At 42.7% G+C, this 24,507-nt stretch overlaps 1 protein-coding gene across 2 annotated transcripts in view; it reads left to right on the plus strand.

Moving 5' to 3' along the window:
- The window catches only part of RAB27A (RAB27A, member RAS oncogene family), a 520,171-nt gene that overhangs the window by 97,067 nt on the left and 398,597 nt on the right, over positions 1-24,507 (plus strand). Inside the window, exon 1 of one of the 2 annotated variants that reach the window (XM_069222439.1) lies at positions 4,705-4,792. The exons of the other annotated variant lie outside the window; for it this stretch is intronic. The gene's annotated coding sequence lies outside the window, so the exon portion shown is untranslated. Of the gene's footprint in view, positions 1-4,704; positions 4,793-24,507 lie in introns of those variants that run through there. 2 annotated transcript variants of the gene reach the window in all.

Here is a 24,507-nt window from a genome sequence, read left to right on the forward strand (position 1 = left end):
GCCCACCATCTTTCTTAGGTGTTTGCTGTTTCTTTTCCCAGCGCTTTTTCGAACCCTCAGGTTGTTGCTGTTTAGCATTCTCTTTATTATTTTTACCCTGTAACTGGGGTTTTTGTGGTCTAGCCCCTAGGCTATCACAACCAATACTAGAATATGTTTCTGCTATTATTCTCGGAAGCTCCCGCTCCTGATTAAGCAGTGGAACATCCCGAAGACGCATTCGCACTGCTAGTGCTACTGCCTCTCCTTTGAGATTACTCAAAATAATAGAAGAAACTGTGGCAAAATTGCCCAGCAACTGCATGCCCAAATCCAAGGCAGGGGCAGCCCCATATTCATCCTGAATCTGTTTAAGCACGTCCGGTAAATTAGCTAATGTCGGTGTACCGTGTGCCGTAGTGTAGAGCGCGGCAAACACCGTGCCCCAGGTATTACAAAGGTCCACCGGGGGAACCATCCCGTACCGCAAACACATCGTCAAAATTCTATGTTTATCCTGAGGTCCCGTATGGGGAAATACTGCTTCCAGCGTATTAATTTTTTGCGCCAGCCAAAATGGAGTCTCCTCTCGTTTAGCCGGTACTTTACCCATAACTGAGTGTACAGTGGGCGGATTAATACCCGGAACCACAGCCTGTGGGTGCGCTGGAGCAGCACGCGCTGCATTCGTATTTAGTGTCTGCATGACAAACTGAACTAATCGTCTATATGTAGCCGTTAATTCTGTATACAAACGACGAACTTCAACCACTGCCAATTGAGCAACCGCAGGATGAGGTGTATATGTAGCCAATAAAGGCCAGGTAGGACCATCATTACTCAGTGGACCTAACCTAACTTGTGCTACTGAGTGTGGGAGGGCGCCATCAAGCCAATTATGGTGTTCTTGATAAGATAGAGGTATTTCTAAATAAGCGTAAGCCCTGTATTGTCCAGGGACATTCGCAACAGTGTATTCGTGAAAAGTATTTGTTCCCCCATCCACTGCTGGAAATCCGACCCAAGAATAAAAAAGTTCCGTTCTAAAGGCTGCATGGGCGTCCACCACAAAAGTGACTGGACCCCCCTGGACTGTCAGTCCATGTGTCAACAGATGTCCCGTGAGCGGATGACGCATATTAATTGCTATATTCACTACATTAGGATTCGCCATTTTATAAAAAATAGCTTCAGGTCAGAGAAGGCACACCAATATTGGGGTTTTTCCTTTCAAAGTTCAAGCTTGAACAACCAACCACTAAGCAATAGGAAGCACCTATCCCGTGGTGGCGGAAAGCCTCAGCCCCACGGACGTCTCCGTATACGGAACTGAGGAGTCAAAATATATATGAGACCAAGAGAGTCAGTCGTACCTAAACATTAGAGCCAGACCAAACGTTGGCGGCGCCATGTCGCGTGGGCTCTCATTATTCTAAATGAGACTACTGGATTTCTAGGTAGCAGGATCTATAACGGTGTGGGGGACTGAGTCTGACCCACGTGTAAAGAACTCTGTCACCCTCAATCCGGTTTTTGCTCCGGCTAACTAGCAGTGCCTCATTTCTCCCATGAGGAAGGAATGATTCGGCAGCCGAGCGCATGACATCTTTGGAACTTCTCAGGGAAGTCGTGGTTACTCAGATCCAAACAAACTCTCTTATTTCCAATATGATCTCATATACAAATGACAAAGACAGTATAAGTTTTATATAATGTTTTAAAATAAAACGACTGTTTTTTATATATTAAGGCGTGAGCCGCAATAACCAGAACGATACAACACAGTAGGATTGTAATAGTTACCAGGAGAGTAAAACATAAGAACAAAGCTATCATATTGTCAAACAGTTTCTACTCTCCCTCTGCTTGTTTTATCTAGAGCACAGCATGTTAAGCTTCTAGCTTGCCTATTAGAATCACTGTGGAGACATCAGCCCTCATACCTGAGCAAAGACCTGTGATCTTGGTTCAGCATCTGCAACGAGGCAGTCAGCGTCTAGTTGTGGTTCCCTGGTCGGAATCTCCCTCTTGCGTGTATTGGGACAAGGAAGTGATTTTATAACTAACATGTCATCGTGATCACAAAATGTCCCTACGCAGGAATGCCAAGTCTAAACTCTTACCACGTCTATCGGCAATGTACCAGACTGTATCCTTGACTGAAGCACAGAGTAAATATGTTATGGAGAACTCCAGTGCTGAAGTAGGCAAAACAGTGTGATATGAATAAAAAAACAACACCGTAGAACTGGCTATTTGAAAAATAACAGTAGGAAGCCTAATAAAAAGCATATAGAGCAAAGTGCACAGAGGCTCTAAGCTGTCAGCACATGAATAAAATATATTCAGGGCAAAGTGCACAAAGGCCTAAAGCCTGAAGCTAAAGCGCAATGAATACGTAAAACTGACCACACTACACTCTAATGTAGCTCTGTCTAAGACAGTGCAGATGAAACTGGGAAGTAGCATTAAAAAGAAGCACCTCCGTTTTTGCCCACTTCACTCTTTATACCCCTCTAAATTGGTCGAAAATACAAATATCTGAAACAATTTGTTAATACAGTGTCTCTTACACTTAGAAATACCACTATATCATAAGCATATAATTTAAGTTTGAGTGCTCCTGGCAAGGCTAGCTTAACATTATCTATTTACTTGTTTACAATTGCTAGAGAGTCAAGGAAAATAGCAGACAGCCCTTCCTAGTCTGTTGTGTGATGCTGATATTCTTAACAAACCTGCTGTTTAATATCAAGAAAGCAAATGTGCCCTGTTATAAAGAAGCAATTAGCCTCTTGGGCAGGAAGGGAAAATCCATCACTTGAAGTTAATGTACTAAACAAATTCCAGCTCACAAGATCAAATGCTTTTTGAACATCTAAAAGTATAATAATAGCTGGCATCTTATTTATGAAAATGATCAATTACTTTGCCCAAAAATATTTTTGAGTGTAGTTAACAAGCCATTTTGATCCACGAGTACTAGGTTTCTAATTACTGAATGTATTTCATTAGCTAGAAATTTAGAAAAATGTTTTATAATATGTTTAGCAGAGTTAAATCTGTCAAATCTTTCCGCCTTTAATAAATAAATAAAATTACCTTATGAACGAAAGGTTGCACTTTCCCTCCAGTGAGTATGTGATTAGATATCTGAATTAGGGGAGCCAACAGTTCTTCAACACAACTTAGGTACCATCCCTTCTATCTTTGCTGTTTCTTCAGTTACAGAGTTTGTACTCCGAATTTTTTGTTTGTTATTGTATTTTGTTTTATTTACCTTCTTTTTATATGGCAAACCAATAGATGTTTCTCTATCAGAAACTCTATTAACTTATCTTTTGCAATTTCCAAATCTCTGTAACCCACTTTATCATTTTATAGATTAAGTTTTGCTTCAGCTTATTGTAATGAAATTTATAATACCTGTATTTCACATTTATTCCACAAATTCACATAAATTGAGTGGGCAATTATTTCACTTCAAGGCTAGTTCTAAAGACCTCTCTCACTTGCCCCTATGTTTTCCTTTAACATAACCTAATCTTTTCTCCTGCTTTTTAAAAATTTTATTTTGTTAGTAAAAGTAGCATCTAAATGTAGGGACATATCAAAGTTCCATCTATAAAATAGTTTTGATTTTGCTAGCTAAGATATTTTTAAATACAAAACAATGTGGTATGAGAAACAATTAGGAATAAATGCCACAGAAGGATTTTACTAAATATTAGAGACTAAAAAACAATCCAACTGTGAGGCCGTCAGTTAGCGTTGTGAAAAATAAGTAAATTGCTTTGTGGAAATGTTTACAGCCCTCCATGGATCATTCACCACTGCCCCACCCCAGCCAATCTTCTTTTAATTAAGCAATGGACAATGCATGTTGTGGTTTCCTCTGAGAGATATGCAGTTTGGAGAAGTTCATTTTTTAATTGTCCATACTGTCAAAGAAATGTAAATTGCTGTTCATTTATTTCAAGTGCTGCAACCTCCCTCCTACAACCATAATCCTGGGTAATTTACTATGAATCTGCTCGATTTTAAGACTTCACCCCTCCTCAAGCTGCTGAGGCTGATGATACCCCCAGCAGGCTGAAGAATGACCAACCTTGATTTTTCTCTAAATACTTTGTAATATGGGTCTCCTTATGTGATATAATTGTAGGGCTCCGGCTAGCAAGTCATTCTAAAATAGGTTTTTTTTTTTTCTTACATTGTTAAGGCAATTTACTTTTATAAAGATTATTTTTCCTCAGTCATTAGAAAATACAGTTTCAGCTACCAGAAATGACCCTGTTTCACTGTGCTTACACGGACGTACACTGGTTGAAGCAATGTCAACTGATATTCTAATAGTCCTATTTGAATGTTTGATTTTGCTGGTGGAAGGAAGGAGAATGACTTGAGGACCTTATGTCTTGAATCTGGGGGATCATTCATTTAAACCTTTACTTGGGTTTCCATGTTTAATGAGACGTGTCTGAATGTGTGGAAAAAAAGCTCATTTGACTCATTTTGCCTGCAGTACATTGGCAAGAACTTTGTCTTTAGTTCTATAATTGCCAGAATTTACTAGTTCTGGGATAGGTGCTATTCCAATTTGTTGAAAAAGGGACTCTATGCCCTCTGCATAGGAATAAATCCTTATTGGTACCTGGCAGCGCATACCTTCTGATTAAAACCTCAATTATTTCCATAACTAAGGCGTTTTGGTCTCTCTTTTCAGGAATGCCAACAAACCATAGACTTGATCTCCTCATCCAATTTTCTTGTTCTTCCAGCTGAATAGCTAGATAAGAATCTTTAATACCAGGTATTTAATGTTCATATGTGTGGAATTAAGTTGGTACATTTTTTCCTCTGTTTATGCTGTTTATTTGTGATCCCGAAACGTGTACTTTTGTCTTTCCCCTGACTGCAGATTTTGGTGCTTGTTGAACACTGAGAAGACCTTTTCTGAATTTCCCTTTTCTTCATCTTTCCATTTCACTGTAATAGTGTTAGACCTGTCAGCCTTGGGATGGTCATCCCTCAATGTTTTGCCTGCCTCCCTCCACTTTTCTGACACTGTTTTTGCTGCTTTTAGGACTCTGCGCACTTTACCACTGCTGACCAGTGCTAAAGTGCATATGCTCTCTCCATGAAACATGGTAACATTGGCTCATACCCAATTAACATATTTAATTTACTTGGAAGTCCCTAGTAAAGTGCACTACATATCCCTAGGGCATGTAAATTAAATGTTACTAGTGGGCCTGAAGCACTGACTGTGCCACTCACATAAGTAGCCCCTTACCCATGTCTCAGGCCTGCCATTGCTAGGCCTGTGTGTACAATTTCACTGCCACTTCGACTTGGCATTTAAAAGTGCTTGCCAAGCCCTCAACACCCCTTTTTTGACATACAAGTTACCCCTAAGATAGTCCCTAGGTAACCCATAGGGCAGGGTGCTATGTAGGTATAAGGCAGGAAACCTACACGTGTTTTATATGACCTAGTAGTGAAAAAATTCTACATTTATTTTCCACTACAGTGAGGCCTGCTTCTTTCATAGACTAGCATTAGGTCTGCCCTCATATACATTTTGAGTGGTATATTCTGATCGGAAAGAGGTAACCAGGTCATACTTAGCATGGCCAGAATGGTAATAGAAAATGCTGTCTATTGGTGAGGTTGGATTTTATATTACTCTTTTAGAAATGCCACTTTTAGAAAGTGAGCCTATCTCTCTGCTCTTCTGATGGTTTATCTGTGCCTTGCCGCCTGTCTACAATCAACGTCTGGGCTGGTTGACAGCTTCCTTGTGCAGTTCACCCAGACAACCACAAACACAGGACACTCGGTCACACCTGCACTCATCTGCATATTGAATGGGTGCTCCTGGGCTGGAAAGGTGGAGGGCCTGACACCTATATTTCAAAGGCTAGTGGCCTGCCCTCACACAATGGACTGAGAAACCCCCTACTGGACCCTGGCAGACAGGAATGCACTGAAAGGGGAACTTGTGCACTTCAAAACCACTCTTTGCAGTCTCCCACACTTTTTGGGGTATATAAACTGAGTCTCTGACCCCACCAACTCAGACATTTCTGGATCTACACCTGCATCCTGTCAAGGGGAACTGCCTGTCTTCCCAAAGTACTCATCTGGACTGCTTTGCTGAGAAGAACTGCTGCCCTGCTGGCCTCTGACTTTGCTGAGAAGGACTCTGCCTTCCCCAAAAGTGCTCTCCAAGGGCTTGGATTGAGCCTGTCTCTTGTTTTCTGAAGTTTCAGGGCCAAACAGACTTCATCTCTTCAGGAAACTCCTTGTGGGTTGAAAATCAACGCACCACCTGCCGAAATTGACATGAAGCCTGCATTGCAACCTAGAAATCGCTGAACTGAATGATGGAGACGGACTTCCTGGGTGGAAATTTGATGCAGCACCTGCCTTGAGACAGAAACTTTGATGCTTGCCTACCTGATCAACTCAGCCCCCATGCCTTCTTCCAGCGCGTCAAGGATTTTCCCTGCATCGTCCCTGGGTGCCAAAATATTCCCACATCGTAATGAGGAACCAAGACTGCGCTCCTCTGAAAAATGACACAAGCCCCTTGCAAAGTGGAAAGAAACGATGCATCATCTGTGTTGTGTTGGAAAATCCGACGCACACCTTATTTTTCCACGCATATCCTCCCCTGCAGTCTCTGCACGTCGTTATTTTTGACACATACCAAGTACTGTGTGTAACAAAGAGGCAACTGTTTATTTTCAAGGATTAAGACTCTTTTTAACCTTTTAAAAGTGTTATTTCAACTTGTGCTTATTGGATCTGTGTCATTTTTACCTTATTTTAGTCATATAAATATCATCTATTTTTGTCAACCTGTGTGGTGTATTTTTGTGGTGTTTTCACTGTGTTACAGTATGATTTATTGCACAGATACTTTACACATTGCCTTCTAAGTTAAGCCTGACTGCTCAGTGCCAAACTACCAGAGGGAGGGTACAGGATAATTTGGATTGTGTGTGACTTACCCTGACTAGGATTGTGGTCCCTACTTGGACAAGCATGAATACCTCTGCCAACTAGAGGCCCCATTTCTAACTATTAGTATCATTTTCATTCATAGCCATTAGTTTTACTGTGCATTCCATAAATGACTGCTGTCTATACTAACACAACCCCTTTGTTCTATAGTTGGGTTTGTCACGATCTTCATGTTGTTTTCTGCTGTATACCAAGCCCTCCACTGTGTGAGAGCTTTTTTAGGCATTACTGGACTGACCCATTGATAAAACAGTTTTGTCCACCAAAACAAGATTTCACCAAATAAAAAAGTGGGTTTCATTTTTGTGTATTGGCTTGTAGTCAGATTCTTGCCTCTAAATCTTGCCAAAGTTCAGTTTATAGCTTTCACAAGGTATGCAAATTGTTCCGTACAGCATGCCCTGACCTACCTTGGATCTTCTAATACATCCATTCGGCTGCCCAGGTGGTCCATGCTTGCTTTTGAAAGTGGCCACCCGGCTGGTCATGATGATACAGTAATTTGCTGTTTATGCTGCTTGTGTCTTCTTTTGTATCGCACTCACTGTCTTCCCACCTCTTAGGTTGCTGCTGTCTGGATTTACAGTGCCTTGTTATGCAGCGGCAGCCTAGCTGACACACCAAAGGGAGAATACAGTGCCATCAATGTTGATCTGCTACTGCTGAGTTATTCTCTTGATAAGGGTAGTGCTTCGTTCATAGCACAGGCATCTAACTTGACTTACGGCAGCAAATTTGTTGTTAAATCCTTGATCTTCCAAATCGGCTTCCATAGTGTGTCAGTGCGAATCCAGGGTCTCTGTGTTCTTGCCACTCTTACTACTAGGCAGTAGTGATCATGTCTGTGTCCTTCCTCCCACAAGTGACTTTGAAAAGTGTCCTTGTATCCCCTGAAGAAGTGTTGCAGAGGCATGCAAAAAGAAACATTTTTGACATGTTTAAAATTTTGCTTCTATATAAGTTAAGTCACCCGTAGAAGGGTAGAGGGTGCCGGGAAGTCCACAATGTTAAGTGTATATTATGTAAGAGTGAGACCTCTATGCAGTAACAGAACTCAAAAGTGCTATTTACTGCACAGACTGAAAAATAATTTAAATTTACAGAGGTCTGTTTTGTGGATAATAATCATAGTCTGATAACTTGGTGGGGAATGATGCAGAAATGTCTTCTTTGTAGCATTTTACTAGGTATCAAAAATCAAATTCATTGGCGAACCTAGATTTTGGTATAACTGTCCTAAGATGATTTTAAGAAAACGTGGTCCTTTCTGCCTGAGCACCCCATAAATCTGTTATGCCCAGCTCGTCCCACCCTCATCAGGCTCAAATAGACGGTCATCTGTGACAGCTGCACTGCTGGGGGATTCCTAGTAAGAAGACATGGACGTTTAATTACAGGACCATCAACCTACACTGATCTCAGTAATGTGAGGGGGAGCAGGACAAGATGATAACAAGTGGCCACAGAACGCACAGGCAGAAACTCTGGAAGCATTGCTGTTTATGTAAAAGCAAAGGTATAACGTGGTCATAGCTTGGAAAATAACCATTTCCCAACTAGGCTGGTTCCTTTCTGTCAGAGAGATCGAAGGGGAACAGGGCCAATGTAAATAGACTTTTCACTGGTTAGAATAGCGAGGTATTGCATTTTAACAGGGAAGACCAGCGGTGAGCTAGTATAGCTCCCTAGAATAAGGCCTCTTGTGAGTGTTTGGAGAAGTGCTATAAAGTTGGGAAGTGACATGGGTTGGAGCTTAGGGGTCGATAATGAGTTTGTCGGACAGGAACACCAGTCCGCCAAACTCCCGATGGGGTTGCCGCTGCCATACTGGCGACCTCTCCGCCAGCCCTATCACAACTTTCCCACTGGGCTGACGAGCGGGAACCAAGGTTCCTGACCATTAGCTCGTGGGAAAGGAGCAGCAGCATTATCGCCAGCTCATAATAGAGCCAGCGGCAATGCTGCCACATGCACGGGGCACCAGCACCCTCGAAATGCGCAGTCTGCACACCAGACAGTGTGCATTTCGAGGGTACTGGGCAGAAGGACCCCTGCACTGCCTTGTGGCCTCCTGCACATGTTCTCCACCAGCCTTTTCATGGCAGTATAACTACCATGAAAAGACTTGTGAAGAACAAGGTTGTATTCAGCAGGGAGACGCTGACTTCAGCGCCACCCTGGCTGATTACGGCCTGCATTGCCATCAGCTCGTCAGGATCTGAGGTCCTGATGGGGACGGCGGTAGGTTGGCAGGTCTTCCTGCCAACCTTGTTATGTGGCGGTAAGACCGCCACAGCCGCGGCGGTCCAACAGCCACCGCAAGTCTGGCGGTCCCAGGACTGCCAGACTCATTATCAGGCCCTTAATGAGGATTGCTCAGGACCCTCCTCCAACTACTGCTGAATTACTACTATGTCTTGTGGTTCCCATCATCTGCAAACTATAACTTTACTGGATTTGGAGGGAACAGCAGGAAGAAGAGGGAGTCTGCTAGCTCAATAGAAGAAGTCTATTGCCTTGTATTCTGATTATCTTTGTATCCAAACTCTTAAAAGACCATGAAAACTGCCCTTCAGTAGTCCACAGGGAAATTCCAGAAAAACACTCACTAGCTCAGTAGACCCGGATTTTTGGTTGTGCTAAAGAAAACAGGTAGGCAATTCTATTACCCCTTTGGATCTGTGGCTTGCACCCGTTACAGACTTGCTGAAGATTTAGCAGCACTGGGGCCTCGAGGAAGAACTTATGCAAAGTTTTAAGCCTACAGAGGAAGGGGACAAGGGGACAAGGTGCCAAGGCTAAACGAAAAAGGCATGACATAGGTGTACAAGATTTTTTTGGGTTGTCCTGCTCAGAGCATTTTGCCTTAGGAACCAAAGCTCCAGTGTAACCTCGTGCAGAAGTTATTGAGCCTCGTGAGTCGCTGTCAGCATGTTTTCAGCCATTCGTTGCTGGAGGATTTCAAGCTCCTAAAAAGGGACCCAATGTAGAACCTGAGAGTGAAAAAGGCGAAAGTGATCACTGCTGTAAGAGGATTTTGGCAGTTACACTTTTAAAGTTTTTCCAAATCTGAGATTTAGGTACTAAAACACAATGCTTCAACAGGTCTACAACCTGAGCAACCTTGTGGAGCCGTTGGTAGCCAAAGTGTCCTGCTTTGCCCTGCTGAAAGATTTCTAATGTCAGAAAAACAACTACGTCAAAAGATAGAACTGATGACCGGGACAAACAGCTAGGCCTTCCTAGACCTGCACTTTATTGTGGTCAGTCTGAAAGTATACTGAGGACCCAAACAATTGTGAGACTTAAGCTACCATCAGTGTTGGTCTTACCCCATACAGGTAAAATAGGGATGCTGCCAAACTTCCAAAGACAGAGGTTCTTTCAGCAGTTGTCTGATTTGCATAAGGCTAGCTCCTATCAGTTGTGCTATAGCGAGGAAAAGAACAATGAACTGGAATATGGCCTGAAGAACTACGATTTGTTGAGATTAATTCAAGCATCATACCTGTCACATTTTTATTTTAACGTCTGACATGGTTGGCCACAAATGAGGTAGAGTGAATTTCCCCGCGGTTGCCTAGGTTCCATGAGGTTTCTTACAACTGAGGTGCACAAATTACTTTTTGTGATAGTGATATCTGACCTACAAATCGTTTTGTCTGTGCCTTCTGCTCTGTGGCAAACCTATTGCTTCTTCCATCTTTCTCTGGACTCCTCTGAGGGGAAATATGGATGTGCTGGTGCTTTAGGGAGACCTCAGTTTCTAACTTGAAAGACTTCTTGAGTGCCTGGTTTCGCTTGTGTCTAAGAAGACACCTAGGGTCAGTTACTTTTTGTTAGATATATTCCAGAAATGACAGTTTTACAGAAAAACTAATTCTCATAGGTTGATGGTTACAGTGAAGCACTCATTGATAGATGACAGCCTGGTACATTTAGGCTTCCTTGTGAAGGGTGTACAGGCAAAAAGAAAACGTAGATCCAAATAAACCAACCTGTAAGATATCAGCTTGGCTGCTGTCATTACATTGTTGTTTCTGGTATGTTTTTTGGAGAGACTCAAACGGAAAGGCTCTGAATATAGCCAACACTCCTTTCAGGCTAGTTCAGTCGGCATTTCTGGCCAATAGGTTGTTTAAATCCATTTTGTATCTACCATGTATGGGACTTTTACAGACACCCTTAATATGTGTAAGTTATATGCCTCTGAACTGTATAACTACCAGCCAATTACCAATCTCTCAATTTTAGCCGAAAACATCTCAGTTCTTTCACAGCTCAAAGCCTTTCTTGTCCTTCACCAGATCCTCTCTCCAGCACAATAAGATAGGACACCCTGCCAGGGCATCGGGACTGACCTGCTTTGATTTAAATATGTCACTTTTCTCTTTCATGATGAGGGTGCAACATTTATGTTAACACTTTTTTAGCTCTCTGCTTCCTTTGACAGAATGGACCAAAGCACCTTGTTTGAGAGACACTGTGGCAGGAGCCCCAGAAAATCAATTATCAATTGATCAGTTATTATATTTATGCAGCACAGACTTCCCATTGAGTAGGTCTTCTGACACCAGTCTAAATGTACCACTTAAAAAAGGTATGAATGAATTCCTCCTCTAAAGCTAGTAAAGGAAGGAAGTTGCCTTAGTTGATCTTAGAGAAATTTCAAGATCATTGATTTTGTCAGTGAGAAAGCTCTTCCTCCCTCAGAGTTTAACTGAAAACTGGGAATAAGAAGCAGCTTTTCGTCCTGACTGTCAAACCTCTGGCTGGTGTGCATGGCACCATATGTTTGGTAAGATAAGCTGGCCCCAAGTTGAGTAGGCATCTGAACTTTCATCACGCATATAGAAACAGAAATAGAAATATAGAGGGCAGCATATTCCGCTTCTATGTGGCTTGATTTTTATTTTTCAGACCGATTATAACCCTGATTGCTGGAATCTAGGATCTTTGCAGCCGATTACAATGATATGTAGGCATCCCTGCAAACAGGTAATTACAACCTGGCACCTTGACCCTACCAACTCCAACCACATTGCTTTCAAGGATGCCCTACGCAAACATCACCAACTGATCCCCACCACCAAAAGGACCCACTTCAAAAACCGCATCAACGCCAATGCTCACAACAGTAAAGAGCTCTTCGGCATTGTCAATGAGCTCTCCACCCCCAGGACCTGCTCCAACGAACCCCTGCCATCACAGGAGTTCTGCAACTCACTGGCAACCCACTTCTGTAGAAAAATAGAAGAAATCCACAATAGTTTCAAACCCCAGACCCACCAGCTGACAACAAACACCCAAGAACCCAACGCTCCAAGCAACACCCACCTCATCCACACCTGGACCCCCGTCAACATAGAGGACACCGCCACCACCACGGCCTCCATCCACTCCGGATCACCATTGGACCCCTGCCCACACCATATCTTCAATAAGGCAAACATCATCATCGCCCTCCACCTCTGTAAAACCATCAACAGCTCCTTTGAGTCAGCCACCTTCCCAGAAAGATGGAAGCACGCAGAAATCAACGCCCTGCTAAAGAAACCAAAGGCAGACCCAGACGACTCCAAGAACTACCAGCCGATCTCCCTCCTCCACTTCCCAGCCAAGGTCATCAAAAAAATTGTAAACAGCCAACTATCCTGGTTCCTGGAAGACAGCAAGGTACTCGACACCACCCAATCCGGATTCCGCAGAAACCACAGCACTGAGACTGCACTCATTGCTGCCACAGACGACATTAGGACCATGCTCGACAAAGGAGAAACAGCAGCACTCATCCTCCTGGACCTCTCCGCAGCTTTCAACACGGTATGTCATCACACACTCCGCACACGCCTACACAATGCTGGAATCCGCGACAAGGCACTCGACTGGATCTCGTCATTTCTCTCAGGCAGAACCCAGAGAGTCCGCCTCCCACCGTTCCTGTCAGAAGCTTCCAGAATCATTTGTGGAGTTCCCCAAGGATCTTCGCTCAGCCCCACGCTCTTCAACGTTTACATGGCCCCCCTCGCCAACATCGCACGAACCCACCACGCCAACATAGTTTCCTACGCAGACAACACTCAGCTCATCCTCTCCCTCACGAAAGACCCTACAACTGCAAAGAACAACCTCCACAATGGACTTCACGCAATCGCCAGCTGGATGGAATCAAGCCACCTCAAGTTAAACACAGACAAGACAGAAATCCTCATCTTTGGCACCAACCCCTCAACTTGGAATGACTCCTGGTGGCCCACCTCCCTAGGAACAGAGCCCTCACCCACCACCCACGCACGCAACCTAGGCTTCATCTTGGACTCCACACTCAGCATGACTCAGCAGGTCAATGCCATCTCCTCTTCCTGCTAGAACACTCTCCGCATGCTCTGCAAAATCTTCAAGTGGATTCCTGTCGAAACCAGGAAAACTGTCACCCACGCCCTGGTCAGCAGCCGATTGGACTACGGAAACGCCCTATATGCAGGAATAACAACCAAACTCCTAACAAAACTGCAAAGAATCCAGAAAGCATCCGCCCACCTCATTCTGGACATCCCACGCCCTGACCACATTTCCCCCCACCTCAGAGACCTTCACTAGCTACCAGTGTCAAAGAGGATCACCTTCAAACTCCTCATCCACGCACACAAGGCCCTCCACAGTACAGGCCCAGCCGACCTCAAGGACAGACTCACCTTCCACACCCCCATCCGCAATCTTCGCTCCGCCAGCCTCGCCCTCGCCTCCATCCCCTGCATCCGCCGCACCACCGCCAGAGGAAGATCCTTCTCTCACCTAGCCGCCAAGACCTGGAACTCCCTACCGCTCCACCTTCGCCAGACCCAAGACCTCTTGACATTCAGGAAACACCTCAAGACATGGCTCTACGACCAGTAGCTGCCCCCCCCCCCCCCCAGCGCCTTGAGACCCTAACGGGTGATTAGTGCGCTATATAAATCCTTGATTGATTGATTGATTGATAGTCAAGTTTGGTGGTAATAGTGGCGTCGATCATTAAAGTACTCTGTTTTTCTGAAAAGAAGAGGGAGTACAGGTTTCGTTTTTTTCAGCTGCTATCTTCATAACCTGGTTTAAAGTGAAGCTGAGATTTTTTTACAATACAGGAGGGGCCAATATTCCTTCACAAAAGGCCAGAAATAGTAGAGATGTAAGATTAGTATGGCCATTTGGCAGTGCTTAATTTGTAAATAAAGAGGTGCCAGTGCTCAACCCCTTCTCTTAAACACAAGACTGCTGTAATTAAATCTGCCAGCACTGAATACTGAGGCAGCGTAATCCTGAAGCCATCTCGGGCCTCTTCAATCAATTTACGGCCACCCCTGCCCCTTCAGCTTATCCTGCAACTTTCTACTTTCTCCTACTATGCCGCTTTTTAGTTTTGCCTTCTTCCGTCTTTCCCATATGTGTCATTTGCTCGCAGCAAATGCTTGAGGCATAAGAATAAGCCCCGGCCCTCACAAATAAGTGCCGGTGCTCAGCACTGGAAACAGCAAGCACAAATTAAGCACTGCCATTTGGTCATTAGTAGAACATTGCTTCCAGCCAGTGAAACTGGGTCTACTTCAGAAATCTGTTAGCTGGTCTGTGGAGGGCTGTGGTAGTCCTCCTTTCCGTCAATCCTATTTAAAATATTCTTGTATCCGTGCTTTCAATTTTTCGGGAGCATCTGCTGTTCATTCAGATCTAGTCTGCTGACACCAAAGTATAATTAAAGCTCTCTACCTACCCCACACCAAGTGCCAATCCTTGTGAAAATTCAGGCTTGGATGGCATCTATTTTCTTCAGTTCATGAGTTCTAAAATTGAGCTGATTATATTTGGTCTTAAGGTAAGACTATCAGCGTCCACCATCACACCTTTCATTATCTTCAGCCTTAATGTCCAGCTAGTTGATAAAGACAAAAGTCTTGGTTTCCATCCAAGGAAATTAAAGGCCATTCTTCCACTGCTATTGAAAAAAATCATGTTGTATGATGGCAGCTTCCAACAACTTGCGTTGTGACTACTGCAATGCACTTTATTGAGGGCTTCTGTAGTTCTCCTTTGTCGATTTCAAAGAGCTCAAAATAAAGCTGGCAGAGCTATCTCAGGCCTTAGTAAAATAGCTTATGTGGCTTCTGCTGAGAGAGTCTTACATTCATTGCAAGTAGGTGCACAAATCCACTTTAAAGTGGCATGTCTTGTATTCGGATGCAGAACCCAGTTAGTCCAACTTAACCTGGCTTCACAGGCTAACTGTTCCCCCACTACCAGCATCCCTTGGAAAATGAGCTTTTCTATTTAGAGCTATTTTTCACTCTCCCAGTAGTCTTTTTCTCTCACCGTGGCTGGCTTGTTGCTTTTGGTAATGCCAGAGGCAGGGGTGGATGTCTTTCTTTTAAAACCTTGTACCTGCGCCAAGACCTTTTCTTAAAATCCATTGCTCATGTCAGTTTGCAAGTAATCCTCATGATTTAACCCTACATACGACATACATTGATTCTAGCTACAGACACTGAGATTTTCCTGAAATTTGCAGTGATAAGATCTATGTTATTAAAGACTTGTTGACAGATATTCTAACCCTCCAGGGTCCCTACTAACGGGCGGAGAAATAGCTTAGTCATTAATGTGGTACATTTACGTGGTTGGCACGTCCAATTTCTGTTACTTTCATGTATTATGCTGTCGCTTTTAATAGGATATTGTGTCGCTAACCACATTCTTGTGGTCTCTTTCCTTGAGCTCTGTTATCTTCGGACATCGTGACTGTGCAATCTTAAGACTGTTGCATAATTTGTTCCAAATGATTAGACCGTATTTTTGAGGAAGTTTGTTTGATGAAGTATATACTCCTCTGTTGAAGAAGTGGTTGAGTCTGAAGGTTGTGATAGTTTATTGTTGGTCCAGCGTTCTCATTTTTTTATATTTAAAAACGTCCAGTACTTGTAATGCCATGGACAGTAAACACAAGAAGACATGCACGAAGTTGTTGCCACATAGCATGTCATTGTTTTCTAACTAAGAATGGTAGAAAAACACATTTCTTACTCTTCATTTAGTCACATGTGATGCTTTCTTTTATTTCCTTGCAGCACCTACTGGCATGTTAATACGGATGAACTTATGTGTTTGGTAAAATGCTGACGTCAGACACTGGAATAGTAATACAAGTGAACTTCTAAATTTGGTAAAGTGCTGAAGTACCCCAGTGCAGTATTAGGGGAAGATCAGCTGTCTTTGATAAATGTACAGCATCCATTCCGTTTTTCAATTTTTTTATGTTTGCGATAGTGCATTTCTCCTAAAAAACGACTGGTTTAAAAAGTAGAGCAACTCAACATGCTGGCAAGAGTCTTTTGGTTGTTCAGCTGTTAGTAGTGAAGAGAACACACAATGCAGTTAATCAACACCAGCCATAAGGATTTAGTAACTATAAGCCGAGAATTTGTCATAAAAACAAAATCTTACAAGTGAGGTATTAGTATTGTAGCAAATATGTTTCTGTATGGGTATGTTACTTATCAGCAGTGAACCTCTTTATTAATTTGTTGTCTGCAGGCTTCCCACAGAAGGAAAAATCCACAACTTTTATAGGTTTGCCTGAGACAGCAAGAGCGCTGTCACTTGCAAGACATTTTGTTTTGCTTGCCAAGGCCTTGGAGCCAGTCCGTTGCTTACCATTCCTTGCCTTCATTGTCACTTTTATTTCCTTGCTTCTCCTTCGTCAGCATGCGCTGGCTTTACTTCTTCTTTCTGTCTTTGTCCCTTCCCTGGAGCAATGCCCAAGTACTACATCCCTGCCCAGCGTCCTTCCACTGCTTGCGCTTTTGAAGGTACTTTTTTCTTTTACTTGCAGTACTCCATGAGTGCATGTTTTTGCAGGCTGTCCTCCACCCTGGTCTGCTTTGTTCCTTGCCCCTCCTACATTGTTGCTTGTACCACTCCCCCATGTTGTTGCCCTGTCCCTCTTCCCCTCGAACGCGTTGCTTCTTGCCCCATTGTTGTTGCTTGCCCCACACCCCTGTGATGTTGATTGCCTGCTCCCTCCTGACACTTTCCATGTTATTGCTTGCACTCTTCCTCCTACATCCCTCCCACAATGTTGCTTTTTCCTACGTTGCACGGTGTTGTTTGTCCCGCCCCCCCTTCACCTGCTGCCTCCTTCCTGCATTGTTGCTTTTCCTGTTCCCTGCCTCCTGTATTGTTTCTTGGCCAGTACCCCACCTTCTCTCGCGTTTGTTGCTTGTCTGTTACCCCCACCCATCCTGCATCATTGCTAGCTCTGCTTCAGCCCTACTGGAATGCTGTTTGACTGGGTCTGCTCCCGACTCACTGATTTGTATGTGACTGAATCTTCCCCAGCCCAACTGGCATACCATTCAACTAACCCTGAACCAGCCCCACTAGTGTGGTATGCATCTGGTTCTTCTCTAGCCCTACTGGCCTGCCAACTGACTCATTCAAACCCAGCCTGCCAGACTTGCATGCCACAGGCTTTGATACAGTACTGCCACCCTGCCATGCCACAGGCTCTAACCGGACTAATGAGGCATGACTGGCCTATCCTGTGACTGTCTATGCTCAGCACAACTGATCCGTCGTTACCAACCTGGCATGCAACTGGCTTTGCCAGACTGTCATGTGATTGTCTCTGCTTCAACCCTACTATCTTGCAACTGCCTCTACTGCACCCTATCATGTTACAAAACGACCAGTGAAGACTTCGGACTGTCAACCTCAAGATCTGCATAGTTATTATTAATTAGACAAGTCTCAATTTGCGACCCCCTTTAAATGCAGGGATGGAGGCTTAAAAGCATCCTGTGCCCATTAAAGAGAATGGTGCTGCTTTAAAAAAGATATATGTTTCTCGATTGGGAAGACATCAGGGAAAGCAGACAGCAGCATTGCCTGACCTTCCCTCTGCTCCCAGGACTGTTGTACTGATTCTCAAAGAAGTTGTTACGTGGGTACCACTTTCCCTTTACGGATTAGATACAGGACTTTTTGAGCTTTCAAAATCTGATCAATGGTTTGCGACTGCCAGGGCTGGACTGGCCTGAAGGGTAATCAGGCAGTGTCCGAGGGGCTGGTCTGATGGGCCAATGCGTGGGCCAGCAGAGGTTTATAGGCCTGTTTTATGGTCTAGTGAAACAGTTTCTACTGTTGGTTGCCCTGATATCAAAACAAGCATTGTCTGTACCAACCAGAAATGCGTGCATTTTCCCAACTCATGCAAAACACCTGTAGTGTCATTACACGTTCAAATCTGCCCTATTTGCAAATGTCAGCCACTTTTTTAGCGATCTGATTCGGTAATGGGGGCCACGGTTATTCTGGTGCCTGGCCTATTTCCTGTGCCAGATACACTCGTCAACGAATCGCAGATTGGAGCGGGCTCACTTTTCTTGCCCCTTCCTCTTTGCGATTCGGGCAGGGTCGCAGTAGTGCTTTTATTAGTCAGAAAGATCTTTTCAACTTGTGAAAATAATGTTGTATATGGAAAAATGCTATTTTGGTGTGGCAAACCCTGTGGTTGTACGAATTACAGACTTTGTCAACACCAAATACCTTTGTACATCGGGCCCTTTGTGATTGTCACCATTTCATAAAATACTACTGATTCGTAAAGAGTTGCTTAGATTTTTTTTACCTTCCATCATTTACGTTGCTGAAGATTTAATTTGTTGTCTTCACCATCAATGCGTCATTCTGTGATCATTGTGCTCATTGGTTCACTGTATATCCAGTCTGGGCCTCCCATATTCAGTGTACATCTGAGAGTGACATTTAGAGCCACCATTATAGCAGTCTATACTCACAATATTAGTGTGATGTGAGGCAGCTGATAACTATTTAGGATTAGATGTTCCACAACTGTGCAACCAACACTTATTCAACTATTTTGCTCGTTGCGTACTTTTTAAAGCTTATTTTTTGGCTGTGGTCTGATTTTGTTTGTTTTCAATTCTTTTGGTACCAGGTGTTTTGGTTCATGCTTTTAATGTTCCTGCATTTCCACTAGTTAATGTTAGCTTGCTTTTCTCCTTACCCAGAGATTGCTCTTCTTACTCTTCCGAAGTCTTAACTCTTTACATTACAGTAACAAATACAGCCTAACGTCGTCACAATATTAAAACTAGTAAATATGCATCACCTAATCTCCTTACAAAATGTTTTCTCCTAATCCTTCATGAGGCATGACTGCAGGTGTCACTTAGCTGCTTGATTTGCAACATTAGCTCCGCGGGCATCACAAGCACCAAATCACTGACTGATTTTCCATTAAGCCCTTTGATATTTTGTTTAAAACAGACACCTGTCTATCAGATGAATGTGTCTTTAGCACAGATGAATTACTTCAGATCAATTTGAAAATGTACAGACAAAACGAAATTAACTAGGTGGTTGAGGGTATCGCAATGGGAGCCCATCGGTCCTCGGCCATCGGTAACTACACAGTCTAGCCTCATGTCGAAAGTGAAATAAATTGCTGACATTCTCATGTACTACTAGTGCCCTGACAAAATGCTGTGTTAATCTATCACACTACAAATGCATCAGTGTCTACATGACACACTAGCTGAATAAACTGACCTTCATGATTTAGAGAGAGAAAGTTTGGTTAGTTGAATAATCTGAATCTTTGGCTGGATGCCTCTACAGCAGCTGCTTGTAATTTTATAAATGACCTTGCAGTTTTTAATTGCAGGCTGCTTAATACAAAACCAACACATTTGGCTGGATATGTTTTAAAACCCATATGGATTATAAATAAAGCCATTTCAATAGTACAGACAATTCCATCCGCCACGGTTGATCATATTGGGATCCCTTTCTTTATTACTAGTTCTGGTCATCAAAAATCTAATGGGGTTCTCTCAGCTCCATCTGCTGCACCTATGATCATTGCCCCAACTGGATTATTATATTCTGGTCCACAATCTTATCACAACACTCTGCCTGATCTCTTTAATAAGGGCCTTATAGGCTCTATGACTGAGATCTTGCCCATTCAGAATCGGAAAATCCTATTTAAGTGGGCCTAAAAACACGTGTGGCCCTAAAAACACTTGGTTCTCCATCGGGTTTACTAATTTCAAACTAGAAATATATCAGGTAGAAAGAAAATGGAGAGAAACCTGTTCCCTTGAGCTAAGGCTCATTTATGGCACCTTAGCAACTACATATAAAAGAAAACATAGGAACACAAAGGAGCTCTCATTTGGATTGCGTAAGTCAGGCCCTGGCTTGTCAAAAGAATTGTTTTATTTCATAATGAATTATATCACTGCTGAGATGCAAAAGCCTATAGCCAGGCAATCTGCTTTTTCCCCATGATACTGATCATGTTTAGCTCTTATATATAGAGAAGCTTTCAAAGATCCTGAAAGTGTCCTGGTCCTAGATCTTATTTCAGCATACCCTGAATCATGCCTGGAATGATTTGACTTTGCCCCCCAATCTCTGTTAATGGCCACTATGACAGGAAGTCCTCCTTCTGGAGTACAAATAACTCCTGTCCAGTAAGAAGTACTAAGAGTTTTTGTCCAATTCATATGAATGAACTTCTTATGCTGTTTAACAGCTCAGTCTTCATACACATTCGTCCCTAAATCTGGAAGTATTTAGTGGTAAACACCCCTGTGGGTGTCTGACCGCTTTCAGGTGGGATTCCACCAGGGCCACAGCATGGAGGTAGTGGTGCTATCTGTGCTGGACAATCATCACAGGCTGGTTGATGGTGGTAGTGTGGGAGCACAAATTATGTTAGAGCTGCCAGATGCTTTCAGCACCATCAACCATAACATCTTGCTCAAGCCATTTCAAAGGCATCATTTTTAGCTGGATACAATTCTACTTAGCTGAAGCGTACAAGCTGTTTTGTTTTCCATTTTTGTCTCAAAAGTCAGAAATTTGAATTTGATGTCCCATTGGGATTAAAACTTTCCTCTTTTGTAATTAAAAAGTAGATACGGCCACTTGTCGGATTACTTAATCACAGCGGAGACAGATGACACCCAGCTCATAGTTGGCCAATAACATCACTCACCAAAAGGGAACAGAAGTAATGATCTGGAAGTTTCGCCTGAATGCCTGGCCATTACTTAATGGGGATATCCACCAACTTTCAAGCTTAATACAAACCTCTGCTTATCCCTTAAAGGATTCTGTATCTTATTCTGAGATCAATTCCAAACTATCAGATGCCCATCACATCATGATAAAAATATTTTATTTAATGTAATAATATTACTATGTAATAATAATAATAATAATAAACATTATAGGACTGAATCTTTATTTTATTAACTTTATAACGTATTTGTATTTGAAGTTAAGAAAGTAAAACAGATCCCCCACTTTAAATATGTATGCACTTTTCCAAATGTTTGTGGGATTAGAGTTAAAATAGCAAATCTGACGGCTGTCCCTCAAAAATATGCATGATCCGACCTCACCAAATATACACACTTTCCCCAGTGTTTTTAGGATTGGTGCTAGAGTATTAAAGCCCACCCCACTAAATACATGAACTTTACCCAGTGTTTGTGTGACTTGAGTTCGAATAGTAAATCTGACATCCCAAAGTAAGTGCACTATCCGAGGTGTTTATGGGAACTGAGTTTTACAACATTAAATCTGACCCCACCCAAATACATGCACGTTACCTTGATAATTGTGGGACTAGAGTTCTAATAGTTAATCAACACCCCTCACCCCCAAAATGTGGGCACTTTATTCACTGTTTATGGGACTAGAAATAGAAGAGTAAATCTCACCCCCCCAAAAAAAAAAAAACATATGCACGTTTCCAAATGTGCGTGTACTATAGTTAAAATATTAAATCTTCCCCTTTCCTCCCCCCTGAATAAAAACACTTTCCCCAATGTGTGCGGTGGGAGTTAAAATAGTAAATTTTACCTCCCAAGTATATGTACTTTACCAAATGATTTTGGAAATGGCGTTAGAGGATTAAATGTGACCCACCCACCAAATACGTGCTTTTTCCACATTGTTTGTGGGACTGTAGTCAAAAGAATAATTCTCCTTCCCTCAAACATAAGCACTTCACCAATGTTTGTGAAGAGAAGCTGAGATAGGCAATATTCAACCCCCAACACACAAATATATCCGTTTTTCCCAATGTTTGTGGAACTGGAGTCAGAATATTAAATCAGAAAGGCACAAGTTACTCCCATGAAATGGGTCTGAATTAATCTTACTGTGAAAACAACAATGTGAAGCCAGTGAAAACAAAATGCACACTTAAAACGTTCTCCAGTGTTATGAAAGTACATGTTGATCTTATGATTTTCTCCTGTAAGGAGAAGACCAGCAGTGTCATTTAGGGCCATATGTACGAACACTTTTTCCCATAGACACAGAATGGGTAAAAACCTTTGCTACATCTGGCCCTTAGTCCCCTTCCGGCTGCCTGTGGAGGCCATGGGCTTCACAGCACTGGGGAGGATTGCCTGTGTATTATGAGATCCAACATGCCTAGTGGGGATCTCACTGTGTTCTGTGCATCCAAAAGTGCTGTGGTTGCACCAACAGCAAAGTTGATTGTAGAGCAAATGCCATGTTGTTTTGATACTGCTCGGCAAAAAGTTTTGTTTTTCAGAATCAAACCCTCGAAATGCACTTGGAGGTTTCTCTCACCAGGGTAATTTGTGTTTTTCATGTCCTGGGACCACCAGGTTTTTCCTCCCGGTCCCCATAAGGAAAAATATATGTCCAAAGAAATTGCTAACCGTTGAGTGTGGAAGTCTCATTGATCTCTAGCAGGGATTTTGCTCCACGACATTCTAAAAGAGTCCTCAAGTTAGGCCAGTCCAAAGTTGTCAATTTCTGGTGGGGTAATGGAGTGTTGCGCACAAAGTGCTTAATGTTGACAGACATAAGCCAGCAATAAAGGAAAAGAGGGAGGAGGAGTTTAATTGAGCAAGGAGATAGATATAGCAAGAGAAGAGGAAGCATTCTACGACTCATTAAATAACTAATAGCTGTGAGGGTGCCCTAAGCAATGGAACATGGATCTAACTCCATTCAACAGAACAGGACTCTATCGAAGAAACCCTGTTGAATGGGAGAGCATTTCTAGTGGGTATGGAGGTTGTTGAGTGCACTGGGATAACCATGGGGTAGGTTGTAGAAAAACAACAAAGCTATGCCCACCTATTCAGAGGACTTCTGTTTCCTCAGCATGCCCCTCCCACACCACAGTAACCCCAAGTTACTCTTGTCTGGAGACTTTTGATGAGTGGCAAAAAAAATTAGAAAGATATGCATGTTCCCATGAGGCTTTGGAATGTACATGAGAGGAGCTAAAGGAAGGTTTGATACATACATGTAAGAATCGTAGCTTTTCTTAGAGCACAGAGACGAATTGTAGCAATTCCTTAGGGCATGTGTCACCATCTTTGATGGCTCTTCAGCAACCTGTGCCTGATTTTCCATGCTTTTGTGCTGGAGGACAAGGACAATATAGGGTACCTCCATTGATCTAAAACTGGGGGCTCCAAAATCAAATGCATTTTTCTCTAAGACATCGTATATTATAAACTTGTGATCTTGCCACATATTCACTTTTGGTTGGATCGTGGATCCACAGAAATTAACCTCAGTGTTTTTTATGGGTATATTTCTTCAGATATACACGCTGGCATTCCTTATGAGACCTGTGTTTAACTTTTGTTGTTTGCAGCCTGTGATTTGCTGTACTGCCTTCATCAAGTTGCTGCGTGAGTCATAAACCATGTCGTTTTTCACACTAGATTTTGGCTTATCATCTCAATTTCTCTGTTTACTTTCTCATCCTGCATGTGTCCAGCTGATTTCTGCTTTATACATCTGTAAGTGACTTTCTACTTTGACATTAATTATTTTTACATTGTAGGTCTTCAGGGTCGGCTCATCTGTTTTCCCTTTTCTGTCCTTTGTGTAAGTTTTGTGAACACCATGGGTTCTCGTACCGACTATTACTTCCACTTTTACCTCAACTTTTAACGGTGTTTTCTTTGCTTTGATCTTTCAGCACTTTGTGGTCTTGCTTTATTTTTCCTTGTCTTGGTAATGACCTGGTACATGTGAGTAGATCAAAATGCACCCCCTCCTGCTATTACTATGAACACTGACATTTTGGACTGATGACAAAGTCTTAGCTTAGCTTGATCACTTACACTTGCTTGGGACTGATCATTGTTTGGTTGTGGAACACCTATGCCTAATACAAATTATTATTGTTTTTAACCAATTTTATCAAAAGTACACAAATATGTCAAGTACAGTTGGATCGATGTAACAAGTACCATAAATGTGTAATGTGACATAGTATATGCAGCAGGATTTATTGGTCCTTATTATAAATATATGAACAATTAGAAATGGTAGGTCATAACACTTACATTGACGTATAAAGAGAAATTATGAATACTGCTGCAATTTTGCCATCTCCTCTTGTGATCATTTTGCATATATTTGTGGCAT

Source organism: Pleurodeles waltl, chromosome 3_1, assembly GCF_031143425.1.
Source record: "Pleurodeles waltl isolate 20211129_DDA chromosome 3_1, aPleWal1.hap1.20221129, whole genome shotgun sequence".
Taxonomy (NCBI): domain Eukaryota; kingdom Metazoa; phylum Chordata; class Amphibia; order Caudata; family Salamandridae; genus Pleurodeles; species Pleurodeles waltl.